At 44.4% G+C, this 17,224-nt stretch overlaps 1 protein-coding gene and 1 long non-coding RNA gene across 4 annotated transcripts in view; one reads left to right on the forward strand and one right to left on the reverse strand.

Annotated features, from left to right (window-relative positions):
* ASAP1 (ArfGAP with SH3 domain, ankyrin repeat and PH domain 1) overlaps positions 1-17,224 on the reverse strand; it is a 1,926,573-nt gene that overhangs the window by 1,515,522 nt on the left and 393,827 nt on the right. The window lies entirely within an intron of this gene.
* LOC147724681 (uncharacterized) lies at positions 16-13,304 on the forward strand. Its single transcript, XR_015310105.1, has 3 exons — positions 16-1,274; positions 11,676-12,444; positions 12,585-13,304. It is a non-coding gene; the product is annotated as an uncharacterized LOC147724681 (long non-coding RNA).

A 17,224-nucleotide genomic window follows, 5' to 3' on the forward strand; every position in this document is an offset into this window, starting at 1 on the left:
TTCTGTTTTTTTTTTCATCCTTTCCTGCAGGTGATGCAGCCTGTCAGGTTAATACTCTTGCCGTCAGTTGTGGATATGCTCACCTTTATGCACATCGTAATCAGAGTCATCAGGAATATAATTCACCTATTTGTGGTTATTAGTGACTTGGTTATGTTCATTGCTAGTTCCAGTGGGGCCAATTCACAAAAATATTTAGGAGTACGGTAAATATTACTACAGGAGTACTCTAACATTCTTACATGCCTTTGTGAATCAGAACAATAATATTTTTTTCTTCTCGAAATGCAGGATTCTAGTCTTCATTCCCATGGCAGTTGTGGAATTCTAAAAATATACATAAAGAAACACACCGAGTTTACACATGGATGCAAAAGAGAAATCATGAATCAGAGTGCAGATAAACCTTCTGTTCTAGTATTGCAGATCTAAAGAGAAAGTGTTGGGAGCTTTTGGTTTGAATTTGTGAGAGATGTATTAGGGAAATAACTCCATCAACAGCAGCAAGGGAAGAAAACTCAAAGTCACTAGTTTTGGGAAGATTAGTATAATCGGTGAAGGGCGCTCTCTGAGAAACTCTGGTCACCGAGCAGGATAATCACTTCCAAATGTGCAGGAAGCAGAATGATGCCCATACAGGCAAATTTGACAGCCAGACCCCAGTAGCATCATTATCAGAATCAAGGACAGAGTTTCTGCAGTTTTATGATACACGTGCTCTATCAGTGCAAGACGACTGAATAGTACATGCATGAGGCTGGAAGAATGTAGGAGCTGTGTAATGTGGAAATGAAAATGAGTCAAAAGGGCGTCTTTCTTTGAAACAGTAAGACACAATGGACCTTTTATTCCACCCTCTCGGCAACAAAGAAGCAAGGACATCAATGTTTTGGAATATGCCTTAATTCTCTTAATAACATACTACCCACCATCTGCCAATCATTGGAGTCCTCCACACAATCCAGGCAGAGGGAATATACAGGTGCAGCACCCGATCTGTAGGTGATGGAGGACACCACCATGATTCCTGGAGACCAGCTAACCTTGAGACTAGGATCACTTAAGCAAGGCCAGAAGCATGCCACATTAAGCATGAACTGAAGTTCGCAGCAATGCTAAAGGGAAGAAGTCAGTGCAGAAGACAGTGTTTCTAAGTATAAATACTGGTATGAACCACATAGCCACTTCTGGAATGGATACTTGATAGCAGGACTTTTAAAGAATCTAGCAAACGCCAAGGGCCCTTCAAAAGACAGTGGCTTAGATGAGAGGCTGTAATGGCTGCCTTTTTGCTGGCTCTTTGGAGAAGGAGAATGATGGAGAGTGACTCCAGCCTATCACCCCCATAGCATAGGGATTAGGACTATAGACAGGGTCCCTGTCTTACATATATTAGGGCATTTTTGTGCCATTTTCCTTAAAGTAAGGCTTATGAATTTAAGTTAGGGGATAGATATATAAGTATTAGTTATGATTTGCTCATTTGCTAACATGCTGGGCTATTTTCCATGGAGCTATGCATATTGTGGGCTCCGTAGGCCTTAAACGAGACAGACTCCATTTTGCTTTCTGCCCGGTAGCCGAGAAGGCCTTCTAGGTCAAGAGTGATGTTATAGTTTTAAGCTGTTGTTCGCTTGGAGAGAACCGGTTCAGGCTGGCCCTTATCGAAGGAATGTATTTTTCTCCACTTCGAAGACACAACTTCAGGCCGGCCGGCTGGGAAAGTGTCCTTGGTACGGGGAGGTACAAGAATTTGGTGGGCGGCAGGTTACTGGCCGTGAATTTCCATGAAGGAACGGGCTTTGATATTAGCGAAGGTGTTAGTCAGTTTGTCAGTTAGTCCGTAGGCGGCATCTAGCCGTTAGCATCTCTGCCATTATTCATCTTATGGTGGACAAGTCGCCATCTTTGAAGTCCGAGAAAGATTTAAGACCGAAACTCTCTGAGAAAGACTGAACGAGAAGTAGCGCGGAGCGCACTGATACAGAGAGAGAGAGAGACGGTAGCTAATAATCAGCAAGGTTCCGGTGTCCTGAAGGGAAGCAGACGAGGTTGAGCCTAGCGGTGCAGACGTGTACTTGTGACGGCTGGGAGTGACTGCAAGGCGAGCCAGGATACAGAGACGAGAAGGGAACCTAGATGACTGCCGAGTCCAGACTTCCTATTAATCAGGTGACGTCCGCCCAACTCTAATAGAACGTGCACTCTAATCTTTACCTTTTCTTTGCAGAAGTTATGTTGCATAGTAATGTGATTCGTGTTTATTGTTAATAAATACCCTAATTCTTATAGAATTATTGTGTACCTGGTGTTCGTGTTCAATCTTGGTAAACTCATATCCTAGTTGGGAATTGTTTATGTGAACGGATGGGAAATCCCGATCAGGTAAATAGTGATCAAACAAAGAGGGAGTGAGTGGACCTTTGATGCCAAGAGCAGGGAGTACACTATATAATTTGGAACTATATTCAAAGTCATTATTGTAGTTTTGTCCCGAGTAGATAACTGAGATATTATCCCGATAACTGTTCATAGGAATGTGGTCGTCGTTGATATGTGGCGTTAATGAGAGCACTGGGGAGGATAACCAGTGTGTATACCCACTGGATTGTGGCTTGAATAAGTGAGAGCACTAGGAGGTCGAACTAGTGTGTAGTTTTGCAGGATTGCAAACACTTTGGAAAAGGGAGCATTGGGTTCTGCAGGCCCGTGTGTAGACGCACCGGATTGTGTGTCATATCTGTCCTAGGGTAGAACGGTCTGGGTCGGGGTGGCCACGAGACCAACTGATGTGAATAAGATATTATAGAAAATCTATACATGTATATGGTCATTCCCCATCCTTAGGTGCGATCTATATATATATATATCTGTATATCTATCCATTGTGAATACGACCTGAGGAGGGAAGGTGAGTACGTTTTGGCCGGATCATAGGGGCCCCTGGGGGCTGATCCCATCTGAATAGAAAATCCAGCCATTACATCTGGCGTCACGAACTGTTTACGAAGCCTGTGTGCATTGTGTTGATTTTATCTTGTTGGTTTGCGCTCGGCTCATAAGTATTGAATTTTGTTTATAATTTGTGTATATAATTTTTTTTTTTTTGTGTCAATATGTTTGCGAAAAAATCATCGTCGGTTTTTAAACTGCCGATTCAGATTCCCGGCTGGGAGTCTACGCCTTATGAGGCTTTGGCCCGTGAGTGGGCTGATTCTACTGGTTTGAGTGAAAATTGGTCTTCATGCTTGGAGCAGGCGGAGCCTGCCGATGTGGTATCGTGCTTGCAGAAAGCGCCAGTAGTGAAGGGTGATGAGCTTCCTATTTTAGGACGCAGAGGGTGGATTGTTCTTAATGCATACAGAATATTGCATGAGAGGTTTGTTCAGCTACAGAAGCAGTTTAAAGATACGGAAGGACAATGTGTTGAGTTGCAAAATGCACATACTTTGTTGCGTTGTCAAAATGAATTGCTTGCCGACAAACTTGAAACATATCAGACCATTGCCGAAAGGGCTGCGGTCCGTATTGCACGATATAAGTACAAACATCGTCGTGGACGTGTGTCTTCACGCAAAGTGCGTATGGTTGTAGCAAAAGCTGGAATGGATTGGAACCCCGATGAGTGGGACGGTAATATCTGGGATTCTCATACTTCTGACTCCTCGGCAGAGGAGGGTGACAAACGCGAGTCTTCTCGCTCCGGACGTGATTGTAAATCTGCTTCATGTATCGATTTGAGTCCTGATTGTGACCGTGCTCGTTCTTCCCGTGCGGATGACGTAGCTTGCCCTGATTGTGCTGCTAAATCTAAGATGCGGGCTTCCTCGGAAGCTCTTCCTGCAGTTTCTGCTCACCCGATTTTTCGACGAAAATTACAACAGGCCCCTGGTAATCCGGGTGGTATAGCTCTTGATTGTATTGAAGATTTTACTCAGCAGGAGGTTAGTGAGATTTTACAACGATTTCGACAACGGCCTGGTGAGGCCTTGCTTACCTGGATGGTGCATCTTTATGAACTTGGCGCTGCCGGTATTATGCTCGATGCTGTTGATTGCTTACGATTTTTCTCTTTGAGTTCTGATTCTACGATTCAGGATCATTTTCGGAATTATAATGGTGCTGGTCAAATTTCTTTGCTCCAGCTTGCGTCTGACGGCTGTAATCATAAATATCCAACTGAATCTGATTGGCCTATTGATGAGAAACCGTGGTACACTTTGCGCGATGCGTCGCAACGTTTAAAAGAGGAAGTCATGAAAACGGCTATCTTCCTTAGTACTGCTGACAAGTTATTGGATGGTCTTTTAACATCTTCTGTGCGCAATCGCATTATCCGTTCTTCTCCTGTTGCTTACAAGCAGGTCATGATGACATTATTGATTAACCAAACTGGCAATCCTTTGTCTGTTGTGCTTGAGTCTGTTCGTCAGCTTGGTGAGCTGGGTGAATGGTTTAAACCTGAAAGACAATCTCGACCTGAGGGTCGTACTGGTGGGGACTATAAGTTCTCTAGACGTGACATGTTTCTTGCTCTCATTGCTGATGGTGTCAAAAGGGAAGACATTGATGGTGAGCCTAATAATCGCTTATGGGACATGTTTCGTAAGCGTGGTTTGGATCGAAAGGAAGGTGCCCGTCGTGTGCGAAAGAATGAGTATGATCGTGGTTCGGATGACAGTGGTGATGAGAGGCGACGTGTGAATTCTGATCGCCGTGATGATCGGCGCTATGAACGTGATGGATCCCCTCGTCGTAATGATGGGAGGGGGAGAGAGGATGATCGTGAAAGGGGAAGAGATGATCGTGTTTCTAACAGACGACGAGATGCAAGGAGTTATTCCCCTGACGTGAGAAAGAGGGAGGATCGTAACAGACTCTCTGACCGTAACTCACAACTTTTTGAACCTGACACTAATCCGTTTCGTACTGGAGACGGATATGAACAAGACATACTAATACCAAAGAAAACTGAGAGCATTTACCCTGATTTGTCTTGGTTGACAGACCGCAGGAAAAATGACTAGGAAATAGGTCAAGCTCCGGTACGCAAGTGGGCCCACAGAGATTACAGACCCTATGTAGATATTGAGATTTTTTGGAAACATCGTAATATCCAAAGGGCCCGAGCGTTAGTTGATACTGGGGCGGAGGCCACTTTAATTCATGGTAAGTCGAGAAAATTTCATGGACAGTCTTTTACGATTACTGGTTTGGGTGGTAAAGAGACACCCGCAGTTCAAACTGCACTCGAAATTAAAATTGGTAGGATTCCTCGTAGAGAATACTCTGTGTTGGTTGTGCCACTTTTGGAATACATTATTGGAATTGACATTTTGAAAGGTATGACTTTGCATTTGGATGACGGATGCTATCAATTTGGTACACGACAATACATTTCGACCAGACCCGTACGGGTTGGCCGTTTACGCATGCCACCTATTAAAATACCTTTAGCAACGAAAGTGATTTTTCAAAAGCAATATCGCATCCCAGGTGGTCATGAAGAGATTACCGCTACGATTCAGGATTTGGTTGACGCGGGAGTCATAACTCCGGTCACATCTGCTTGGAATAATCCCGTTTGGCCCGTGCGCAAAAGTGATAATTCTTGGCGCATGACTGTTGATTATCGAGAATTGAATAAAAATACACCTAAATTGACTGTTGCAGTGCCTGACATTGTCACACTGATTCAAAGAATTCAAAAGCATCCAGGTACATGGTATGCTTCCATTGACATTGCTAATGCATTCTTTTCAATTCCGATTGCCCCCGAATGTCAGGAACAGTTCAGTTTCACATGGAATGGACGTCAAATGACGTTCCGGAGTCTTCCTCAAGGCTATGTACATAGTCCTACGATCTGTCACCGGCTGGTGGCGGAGCATTTGTCTGAAGTGCCCACGAATCCACAAGTTCAGGTTTGTCATTATATTGACGACATTTTGATTCAAGGTGAAACGCAAGACCAGGTACAGTCCCATTTAGATCAGATCATTGACTGTTTGCGAGCGAAAGGCTGGGAAATTAATCCCGACAAATTACAGACTCCATCCCAAGCTGTGAAATTTTTAGGAATTAATTGGCATGAAGGTCACAGAGAGGTGATTCCACAGGTTAAACGAAAGATTCTTGATTTTGCTGTTCCCAGAAACAGGAAAGAAGCTCAATGCTTTATTGGTTTGTTTGGATTTTGGCGTCAGCATATTCCCCATTTGAGTCAAATCTTGGCTCCACTGTATCGAGTCACTCGTAAAAAGAATGCGTTTGAATGGGGTGAACCTCAACAGACTGCTTTTAATTTGGCTAAAGAAGCTATTCAGTATGCTTTGGATTTGTGGCCCGTGAGTGAAGGTGATGTGGATTTGAATGTGTCCGTGGAAGGCCTGTATGCCAATTGGAGTTTGTGGCAAAAGCAGGGCAGACAAAAAGTGCCATTAGGTTTTTGGACCAAAAAGTTACCGGAGGCTGGTGAGCGTTACTCACCTTTTGAAAAACAGTTGCTTGCTTGTTATTGGGCTCTGGTGGATACCGAGCAATTGACCCTAGGCCATGCTGTGATTTTAAGGCCCGAAATTCCCATTATGCAGTGGGTTTTGAGTTCACCAAAGTCTCATCGAATTGGACATGCTCAGGAGGCTAGTGTGATTAAATGGAAATGGTACATTCAGGACAGGGCACGTGTGGGTCCGAAAGGTGTGGCGGTTTTACATGAGCGAGTGGCGCAGGCGCCCTCCAATGAGATTGAAAGTGAGTGTTCGGTTCCCGTAGTGCAGGAGTCTCCCGTGAAGTGGGGTAAATCATTTGATGATCTGTCCGCGGAGGATAGAAAACATGTGTGGTTTACGGATGGTTCTGCGAAATTCATTGGTGACAAAAGATATTGGAAAGCTGTTTCATTCAACCCGATCACGCAGAAATTGTTGAGCACAACTGGAGATGGTAAGAGTAGCCAATATGCTGAACTCTATGCAGTTTACCAAGTTTTGAAACAGGAACTACCTGGTACATGTCATATTTTCACTGATTCCTGGTCCACTGCGAATGGACTAGCGGTATGGTTACCAACATGGCATTCTCATAATTGGGAGTTGCATTCAAAAGAGCTGTGGGGCAAAGAACTGTGGCAAGAAATTTGGGAATTGCTCCCGCAGAGTACTGTAACAATCTTTCACGTGGATGCTCATACTCCAATTGACTCCCTTGACAAATTTTTCCATAACATTGCAGATGAACAGTCTAAAATTTCTGAGGCAGTGGTGGACATGCAGGATTCTGATTTGGCGGGATTGGCGAAGTGGGCCCATCAGAAAGCAGGACATTTTGGAGAGAAAGCCACTAGCAGGTGGGCTGCCGATAGAGGAATTCATATTCCCTTTTCTTTAATAAAAGATGTCATTCTACATTGTCCCGTTTGTCAGCATTCTAGGAAAAAAGAGGTGCCTCAGATTGTTCGAGGTCACTTACATCGAGGTAAATTGCCCGCCCAAATTTGGCAGATTGACTATATTGGTCCGCTCCCTATGAGCAGAAATTGTCAATATATTTGTACAGTGGTTGACACTTATAGTGGCCTTTTGGTCGCTTTCCCTTGCAAGAACGCTACCCAAGTGAATACAATTAAAACCCTGGAGCTAATTATTCTGTACTATGGTGTCCCATTCCAAATTCAATCAGATAATGCATCCCACTTTCGTGGAAGATTGGTGCAGGAATTCTGTGCGGAAAATAATATTGATTGGGTGTTTCATATTCCATATTACCCACAAGCTTCAGGATTGGTTGAGAGAATGAATGGCTTGTTGAAAGAACAGTTGCGCAAGTTGACTGATGACCGTTACAGCCAGTGGAGAGATGTCCTACTTCAAGCTTTATTGATTTTAAATAATCGCCCTTTGTTACATGCTGAATCTCCTTTAATGCGTTTGTTTCCTCCAAATGTTGATGCGAAACCTAATACTGTATCGAACACTGTCATGTATTGGGAAATTACCCCCGGTGCTTTGGCTCCATGTAGAGCAACCCCAGGTTCCGCAGGCCTCGACCTGCATGCTTTAAGTGATGCTAAATTTCCAGGAAAGGATCGAATCATTGTTGAAACTGGCATTGGTGTTTGTATACCTGCCGGTAGCTTTGGATTAATTGCCCCTAGATCTGGCCTGGCCCTGAAAGGTGTACAAGTGCTCGGAGGAGTAATTGACAGTGATTATCAGGGAGAGATTAAGGTTCTCCTGCTTAATAGCAGTGAGACGGAGTTATTCATTAAAAAGTCTGACCGTGTTGCTCAGTTACTGATTATGCCTGTCTTCAGTGGTGAGATCAAAAAAGGCTCTGCCCCAACGTTGCTAACTGTGCGAGGACAAAAAGGCTTCGGATCGTCTGATCTTCCTGGAGCTAAGATATGGGTGCAATCGCCTAAAAATCCTCCTGAACAGGCTGATATTATTGCGACCGGTCATGACAATACCGTTTTGGTGATGAAGCCAGGGAAAGATGGCTGGGAAGCTGTCCCAGCTGATAAATGTTACTTACGAGAATGATTAAGGTCTGTGTTTGTATTTTTTCAGATCATTCTTTGGATTGCTGCTGCAGGATGTGTCGGCGCTGGACTCCTTTTGGCCTGCTACGCCGGGAGAGGAGAGGATCCACCGACGCCGGTTGATGGGATAATTCGAGCCCCGCGGTCTGCGTGGGAAGCTTCCACCAACTTTTGGATTACACTCGCAAAGCGGGTGACGAACTCTCCACATTTCTGTCTTACGCCTATGAAATCTGTCACTGACATTTTAGCGACCTGTTTGGTTGCTGTCCCTGCATCTACCGAGAATTTGCGACATATTTTTAATATATCTAATGCCCGACCTAATGTTATTCTGGGCGACTTTGCGGCCCATGAATTTTGTCCCTCATGTACTGCTCTTCCAGACCTTGATGTCCCTATTCATTCCCGTATTACTACTTTTAATATTACCCCTGGAGACCTATGTTTCATCATGACGTGTGACCCTAAAGCTATTACTGAGTGCTTGAGGCTGAAGCTCCAGGCCGCTACCTCCTTTTCAGCTCATCAACGATTGTTATGTTCAAAGAGGCTTCCGAATTCATGTCTTTCAGTCAAAAATAATATGACCTGTAAACGTTTATTAGTAGCCACTAGCCATTATCGTTAAATGTCATTGCCAGCTGGATGGCTCTTTTCCTGCGGGAATTCATCTTGGCCTTATATTCCTGCGAATATTTCTGGTGGCCCATGTGCCATCACTAGATTGAGTTTGCTAATGTTTTCCTCACATCCTACTTCACATTCCCGTATTGTACGTGATTCTATGTCATTGCATGAAGATTGCGATTCCTCTGTTCATCTCTATTCCAAATCAGAATATCTTGGTTTAGCTTTTTCTATTATTGGAGTGCCTGCATTGGCCGTTTATAATGCCAAAACAATCGGCAAAATGGCCTGCTGGATGGTTAAGTCCATTAATCAAACATCAACTGTTTTATCTGATCTTTTATTAGATGCCCAAGGTGAACGTAGAGCTATTTTGCAAAACAGGGCCGCCATTGATTATCTTTTGTTGAAACATGGACATGAATGTTCTGATTTTGAAGGTCTGTGCTGTTTTAATTTGTCTGACCATTCTAAAGCTATCCAATCCCATATTGACAAACTCCACGACTTGACTGCAGAAATTAGACAACATATAGATCAGGGTTTCTTTGACTGGCTTTTTAATTGGCTGCCTGACTTGCATCCCTTACGACAGATTTTAGGGGGGGTTATTGTCGCTATTTGTGTCCTGATAGCTATTTGTTGCTTTATTCAGTGCATCCCTTCCCTGCTACAATTTTTTAGACTTAGTAAGGGTCGTAGATCAGTTAATTTTGTTTCATATTATTCTTCTACTGATGTTAGCTCCATTTAGTTTGTGGTTAATAGACTGGAGTCAAGGGGTGTAATGTAATGGCTGCCTTTTTGCTGGCTCTTTGGAGAAGGAGAATGATGGAGAGTGACTCCAGCCTATCACCCCCATAGCATAGGGATTAGGACTATAGACAGGGTCCCTGTCTTACATATATTAGGGCATTTTTGTGCCATTTTCCTTAAAGTAAGGCTTATGAATTTAAGTTAGGGGATAGATATATAAGTATTAGTTATGATTTGCTCATTTGCTAACATGCTGGGCTATTTTCCATGGAGCTATGCATATTGTGGGCTCCGTAGGCCTTAAACGAGACAGACTCCATTTTGCTTTCTGCCCGGTAGCCGAGAAGGCCTTCTAGGTCAAGAGTGATGTTATAGTTTTAAGCTGTTGTTCGCTTGGAGAGAACCGGTTCAGGCTGGCCCTTATCGAAGGAATGTATTTTTCTCCACTCCGAAGACACAACTTCAGGCCGGCCGGCTGGGAAAGTGTCCTTGGTACGGGGAGGTACAAGAATTTGGTGGGCGGCAGGTTACTGGCCGTGAATTTCCATGAAGGAACGGGCTTTGATATTAGCGAAGGTGTTAGTCAGTTTGTCAGTTAGTCCGTAGGCGGCATCTAGCCGTTAGCATCTCTGCCATTATTCATCTTATGGTGGACAAGTCGCCATCTTTGAAGTCCGAGAAAGATTTAAGACCGAAACTCTCTGAGAAAGACTGAACGAGAAGTAGCGCGGAGCGCACTGATACAGAGAGAGAGAGAGACGGTAGCTAATAATCAGCAAGGTTCCGGTGTCCTGAAGGGAAGCAGACGAGGTTGAGCCTAGCGGTGCAGACGTGTACTTGTGACGGCTGGGAGTGACTGCAAGGCGAGCCAGGATACAGAGACGAGAAGGGAACCTAGATGACTGCCGAGTCCAGACTTCCTATTAATCAGGTGACGTCCGCCCAACTCTAATAGAACGTGCACTCTAATCTTTACCTTTTCTTTGCAGAAGTTATGTTGCATAGTAATGTGATTCGTGTTTATTGTTAATAAATACCCTAATTCTTATAGAATTATTGTGTACCTGGTGTTCGTGTTCAATCTTGGTAAACTCATATCCTAGTTGGGAATTGTTTATGTGAACGGATGGGAAATCCCGATCAGGTAAATAGTGATCAAACAAAGAGGGAGTGAGTGGACCTTTGATGCCAAGAGCAGGGAGTACACTATATAATTTGGAACTATATTCAAAGTCATTATTGTAGTTTTGTCCCGAGTAGATAACTGAGATATTATCCCGATAACTGTTCATAGGAATGTGGTCGTCGTTGATATGCGGCGTTAATGAGAGCACTGGGGAGGATAACCAGTGTGTATACCCACTGGATTGTGGCTTGAATAAGTGAGAGCACTAGGAGGTCGAACTAGTGTGTAGTTTTGCAGGATTGCAAACACTTTGGAAAAGGGAGCATTGGGTTCTGCAGGCCCGTGTGTAGACGCACCGGATTGTGTGTCATATCTGCCCTAGGGTAGAACGGTCTGGGTCGGGGTGGCCGCGAGACCAACTGATGTGAATAAGATATTATAGAAAATCTATACATGTATATTGTCATTCCCCATCCTTAGGTGCGATTTATATATATATATATATCTGTATATCTATCCATTGTGAATACGACCTAAAGAGGGAAGGTGAGTACGTTTTGGCCGGATCATAGGGGCCCCTGGGGGCTGATCCCATCTGAATAGAAAATCCAGCCATTACAGAGGCTAAACCTGCAACAGCGGAAAATATATTCGCCTGTAGGGTCTGAATCCTATAGACATTCCCTTGCTCCTAATTCTGAGGATAAACTGCAGACCCTGCTGATCTCACTCCACATAGGCTGGCTCTCTGGGATATGATTCAGACTATCTCGCTCACAGCTCTAGCGCCTTGCAATCCACATGAAAAATCACAGAGATAGTTGTTCTTCCTGAGGCAGTTGAGGGCTCTCAGAAGAAATGTGAACCACAGGCAGATCGGATGTCAACATCGAAAGAGGTCACAATTGATACCCTGATGCACATTTCAATTAAAACGGCAGCAAAACAGTGAAGGACAGTAAGACAGAAACCGCTTTAAGTCAAGTTAATCATGGAGGAACTGACAACATTTAAATCCAGGCTACATAGATCATAGATAATGCTGGATGAAATAGAACAGCAAACTGAGATCAGACAAAGTAGCCCAGACTTTGGCCAGCAACTATGAAACACCCAGAAGAAAAAGATATACTTCAAGTCTGTAACCAGAGCTTCACCTGACGATTTTTTACTTAAGGGGCCCTGAAAAGACAAATGCTGGTTGCTTTGGACTCATTGCCAACAACCTATGTATTTTCATTTTGGTATTGTGTTTTCAAAAACGTATTGTTTATTTTGTGTTATGTTTTGTGTTGACCCATGTAAATTTGTAGTTTGTCTTTATAATGGTTGTACCAAATGGATATGATTATCATAAAATGGAAAAAACAGTGAAAAAATAATATAAATTGTTAACCACATGGCTGCTGCGGGGATTTTTGCCCTGTGCTGGATATGGATATTTTACATTATTCATGACGAGCTTAGCTCGTCATCAGCACACGACACCCGTGGGTGATGACGAGCTGAGCTCGTCATCAGCAGTGAAAGGGTTAAATGAGATAAATTCTCAAGCACGTTAAATTGATGTGTAAGTTGAGCTTCTTTAATTAATTTTCATCATTGGCCATGTGGGCTACTTGATATGATTTTATGTTGGGATATTGACCCCTCCCCATTTATTAGGCCTTACTGGATCAAACCCCAATGCCTCTAAACGTGGATACTTAGGCATCCCATGTGGATTTGCTGGGGTAAGGAAACAAAAAGATACTAGTGAGGGGCAATATACACAAGACGTAGAGGTGACTGCTCACCAGTCATAAATAGTGTTGTCATCTCAGCCAGTTTTTACTAGCCTGGTCACTGCTTTTCTATGGAGTCCTGCAAAAATATGGTCGGAACCTTAGTCAAAAAACATCAGGGAGGAGTGGGTATTTACCCATTTCCAAGTGCAAAAATTATCCTTCCTATCGACGTTCACTGAAAATCTCTGAGTAATTAAGCCGCTGCCCCAGCTTTTAAGTCAGACATGGTGTTCAGGGAGAGGCTAAAATATCACCACTGATAGAAAGAAGACTCTCGATATGGTTATATAATTTGTGTATGTTCTTAGAGACTAGTTGTTTACATGGCTATATCAAAAAATGCATGGCACGTTCTGTTCATTTGGACTTACTTTTATTCTGATAAATAAAGGCTTATATATCAAAGTCTCAGAGATTTTTTCCACTGCTCAGACCTTAAAATGATACTGGATGATTATGGTTCAAATCTCTTTGTTCATTTATACCAAGAAATACATTGTAAAACAGCACTCTATGTATTACCATCACACAAGTATTGGCCTTAAGTTATCAAAGAACTAAAACACCTCCCGCCCCAATTTCCCTCCCCCTCCATTCCAAAATGCTAGGTTTGCTTCCATACAATTGCACAGACAACATTTCAAATCCCATTTCGCGAGGCACTCTCAGTGCATGTGGTGGGGGTTAGCTACAGAAACTGCAAGATAGGGAGGTATTTAGGGCAAGTTAATTTCCAAAAGTCCTGTGAGAGGAGAGCTAGGTAAGGGTGCCACAGATCTCCAAATGATGACCAAAGATTGGTGTTAGTGTGTGTGATTTCCCATGCCAATGATATGCCAGAGGCAGTGGAGCCATCCCAAGTGTGTGGGTACGTGTGTTGTCCCAAAGTGTGCGTCTAAATTCTGTATCCCGGCACCTAAGGCTAAACCAATCTGCCGCCCTTGTCTGGAGTTCAGAGGGTAAGTGAGAGGGAAGTTTTGTATCAAGGTGTTGGTCAACATAATCAAGCACCTGTGTTCAGTATGTTTGGATTCATGGACAGTCCAATAAGAGACGCACTAGGGTCCCTTATTGAGCCAAACCCCCTCAAGCAGTCCGAGCTTTTGTTCAGGCCAATCCTGTGTAACTGTTCTGGGGTCGAATACCAGAATGAAGCCACTTTGGTAGGAGTTTCAGTGAGGGCTGTGCTACATGACTGCCCCTGTAATGTATGTCCTCCTATTCCTTACTGGTCAATTGTCTCCCAAGCTCCCTTTCCCACCGAGTTTGATTAGGTTTATATATATGGCCAGAGGATTGGAATAGGATAGCAAATAGGTCAGAGATCAACCGTATTTCAGAAGTCTTAGTGTCAGCCATTTCTCATAAGGGGTCTTTGCATAGCCGGCTTGTTGTCAGGGTGGTGAAACCAGTGGGGAAGTTGCCAATAATGCAGACGCTGCGTCTCAGGTATTGCAAAATATGCGCGTATCTGTGTGAAGGGACATCGCCCCTTCCTCATCCATCATATGTCTCGCCGAGCAGCAGGAAGGTCTGTTGCCACTTAGTAAATGTCCCTGGATTATTACAAAGCAAGAAATCTAGGTTGTCAAGCAGGGGCATCAAAGGAGAAGAAAGGACGAGAGACGATATCTAGTGCTACACCAGTACCAGGCATCCATGGTTGCTTTCATTAATCGGAGAGAGGTAATGGTTCAGGGGCTTATGCAGCTTCTTCAAGAAGGGGATCTTCCATAGACAGGTGCCAGCCAATGTGCGGTCTTGGAAAAGCCAGTGTCATTCCGATTAGCCCTTGTTCCACTCAACAAGGTACCTTAATCGGCCACCTGGAAATATAGTTGGAAATTCAGAACACCAAGGCCCCCCACGCCCAGAGGGAGATAGCTAACTTCTCTCATCATTCTGGGCCGCTTCCCAGCTCAAACAAATTGGTGCAATTCAGCTTGGGTATCATCCCCTTCGGGATTCAAAGGAAAGTGTTTTAAACAGGTAAAGAATTTTAGGCAAAATTGTAATCTTAATGACCGCAACTCTATCAAGCCAGGAAATCGGGTAATATTCCAAACGGGCTAGTTTAAATTTTATGCGTCTGTTCCAAGACCGGTAGTTAAGCAGAGAGGTCGTTTGTATGGTAGAGGAAAGTCAGATCCCCAAGTAAGGGACAGTGGACTTTGCCCAATGGATAGAGTATTGCGCCGCAAGTTGGGTTTCCGGCACGGGAGGTAAAGATACATTCAGGGCCTGAGATTTCGGAACATTGGCTCGGAAGCCCGAAGTGAGGCTGAAAGTCTCCAGTTCGGACTCGATGGCTGGGAGTGCCGAAGCGAGGTTATCCAAGGTCATCAGTGTAAAGACTAATCATTGTGTGTATTTTTCCCCAAATGTGGTTCCAGTGATTCCAGGGTTATCACGGACCCTTTGAGTCAAAGGCTCCATATAAAGGGCAAACAGCAGGAGTGACAGTGGACACCTCTGTCGAGTTCCCTTACTGATGGGGAAGGGGACGGAGACAGCCATTCACCCTGACAGGCGCTGTCATGGAGTGGTAGCAGTTTAGCACCCAGGAACTAAACCTCTAGGTTGTTCCAAAATGGGCCAAATCTTGTTCTAAAGTGAGCCAATGGTCCCTGTTGAAGGCTTTCTCGGCATCGACTGCTAGGAACATGAACTCCTCCGACATGCGCAAGGTCTTTTCTATGATGTGCAATACGCGTTTAGTATTGTCACTGGTCTGGGGCGGAGGAATAAAACCAGCTTCGTTGGGATCTATAATAGATGACGTGCAGGCCCTGTCTGGCCGCAAAGATGCTGATGAACAGCTTGATATCCACATTTAAGAGAGAAATTGAATGGTACGAGCTACACTGTTGCTTATCTTTGCCTGGCTTGGGGTAACCACTACCAAAGCCATCAACATCAAGGGGCGGAATAGCCCCTGGTGCAGAAAAGGAGTTATACAGCCACATTAGAATCAGAGCGAGAATATAGAAGAAAGTATTATAAAATATAGATGGGAATCAGTCTAGGCCCAGGGATTTCGAGGCCTTTTGTTGGGAGATCACTGAAATAACCTCCCCCATATGGATATTGTGTTCCAGCGTGTCTTCCTGGGAGGGGGACAGAGTTGATGTGTGAGAGTCGGCTAGATACGAGGCGCAATCTACAGGGTCTAACCGTTGACCAGTATATAATTCTGCAAAGAAATTCTTAAATGATTCAGCGATGAAAGCATCATCCGTGATCTGCGCCCCCACCCAGTCATGTAGAGAGGGCAGTCCCATTTTTTGCTGCTGAATACGCAATTTGTTAGCTAAGAGGCGGCCACTCTTCTCACCACCTACATAGAAAGCATGGCGGCTCAGTCGTAGCAATGCATATTCAGCCCTGTCAAGGTCAATACTTGCCAGTTGCACGCGAGCAGCAGTTAGTTGACGCCAGATTCTTGGAGCTCCCTCCAGTTCTATTCTTTGCGTAGTTTATTATCGACAGCCTAAATGGCAATGAGTTCCCCACTGATGACCGCCTTAAGGACTTCCCAAATCATGGCAACAGAGATGTCAGGGGTGTCATTCAGGGGCAGAAAGTCAGTGATGGCTTGGTGAACTTGCTTCACTACTTCGGGTGTTGTAATAATGTGTCCCTCAATTGCCAGGTCCGTGTCGGGTGGTTCACTGGGGGAAGTGTAATCGCAAGTGTCATTGCAGCTTGATCGGACAGCGTGGCAGGAAGCATCTCCGAAGTGGAGGTGAGTGTGAGGATATTTTTTGTGCCCAGGAAGTGATCTAGCCTGGCGTAGGTTTTATGTGAGTGGGAAAAGTAGAAATAATCACGGGTATGGGGGTAAAGTGTTCTCCATATGTCCAGGAGCCCCATATCCCTGAGCCACCTGTGCCCCCCCTTCGTTAGTGCCTCAGCCTGACCAGATCTATGTGTTGACCTGTTTAGATCATTATCTAAAACCAGCTTAAGGTCCTCACCCACCAATACGCTTATTTCTTGTGTGGATAGGACATCTACAGTGCTGAGTGTTGAAACACCTCTTGACCTTCGTTTGGGGCATATATGGTTGCCACTACATATGACCACTTGTTGAGGCTGAGATGAAATGCGAGGAGGCGGCCTTTCACTTCTGCCACTTTGGGAACAATTTTCCCCCTGAAAGTTTGAGCTACAAGGAGGGCCACCCCTGCTATCTTGGTACGCACAGAGGAAAATAATTGGTGCGGGATGAAGAGTGAGCAGACCCTAAGATAATCCTGTGAGGGGAGGTGAATCTCCTGGAGTAGCTAGATGTCTGCACCCATGTTCTCCAGGTATGACAAGACCACCCTATGTTTAACTGGGCTATTAAGGCCCTTCACTTTAAGGGAATAGGCCCTAAGG

The sequence above is a fragment of the Lissotriton vulgaris genome, chromosome 4_1 (genome assembly GCF_964263255.1).
Source record: "Lissotriton vulgaris chromosome 4_1, aLisVul1.2, whole genome shotgun sequence".
Taxonomy (NCBI): Eukaryota; Metazoa; Chordata; class Amphibia; order Caudata; family Salamandridae; genus Lissotriton; species Lissotriton vulgaris.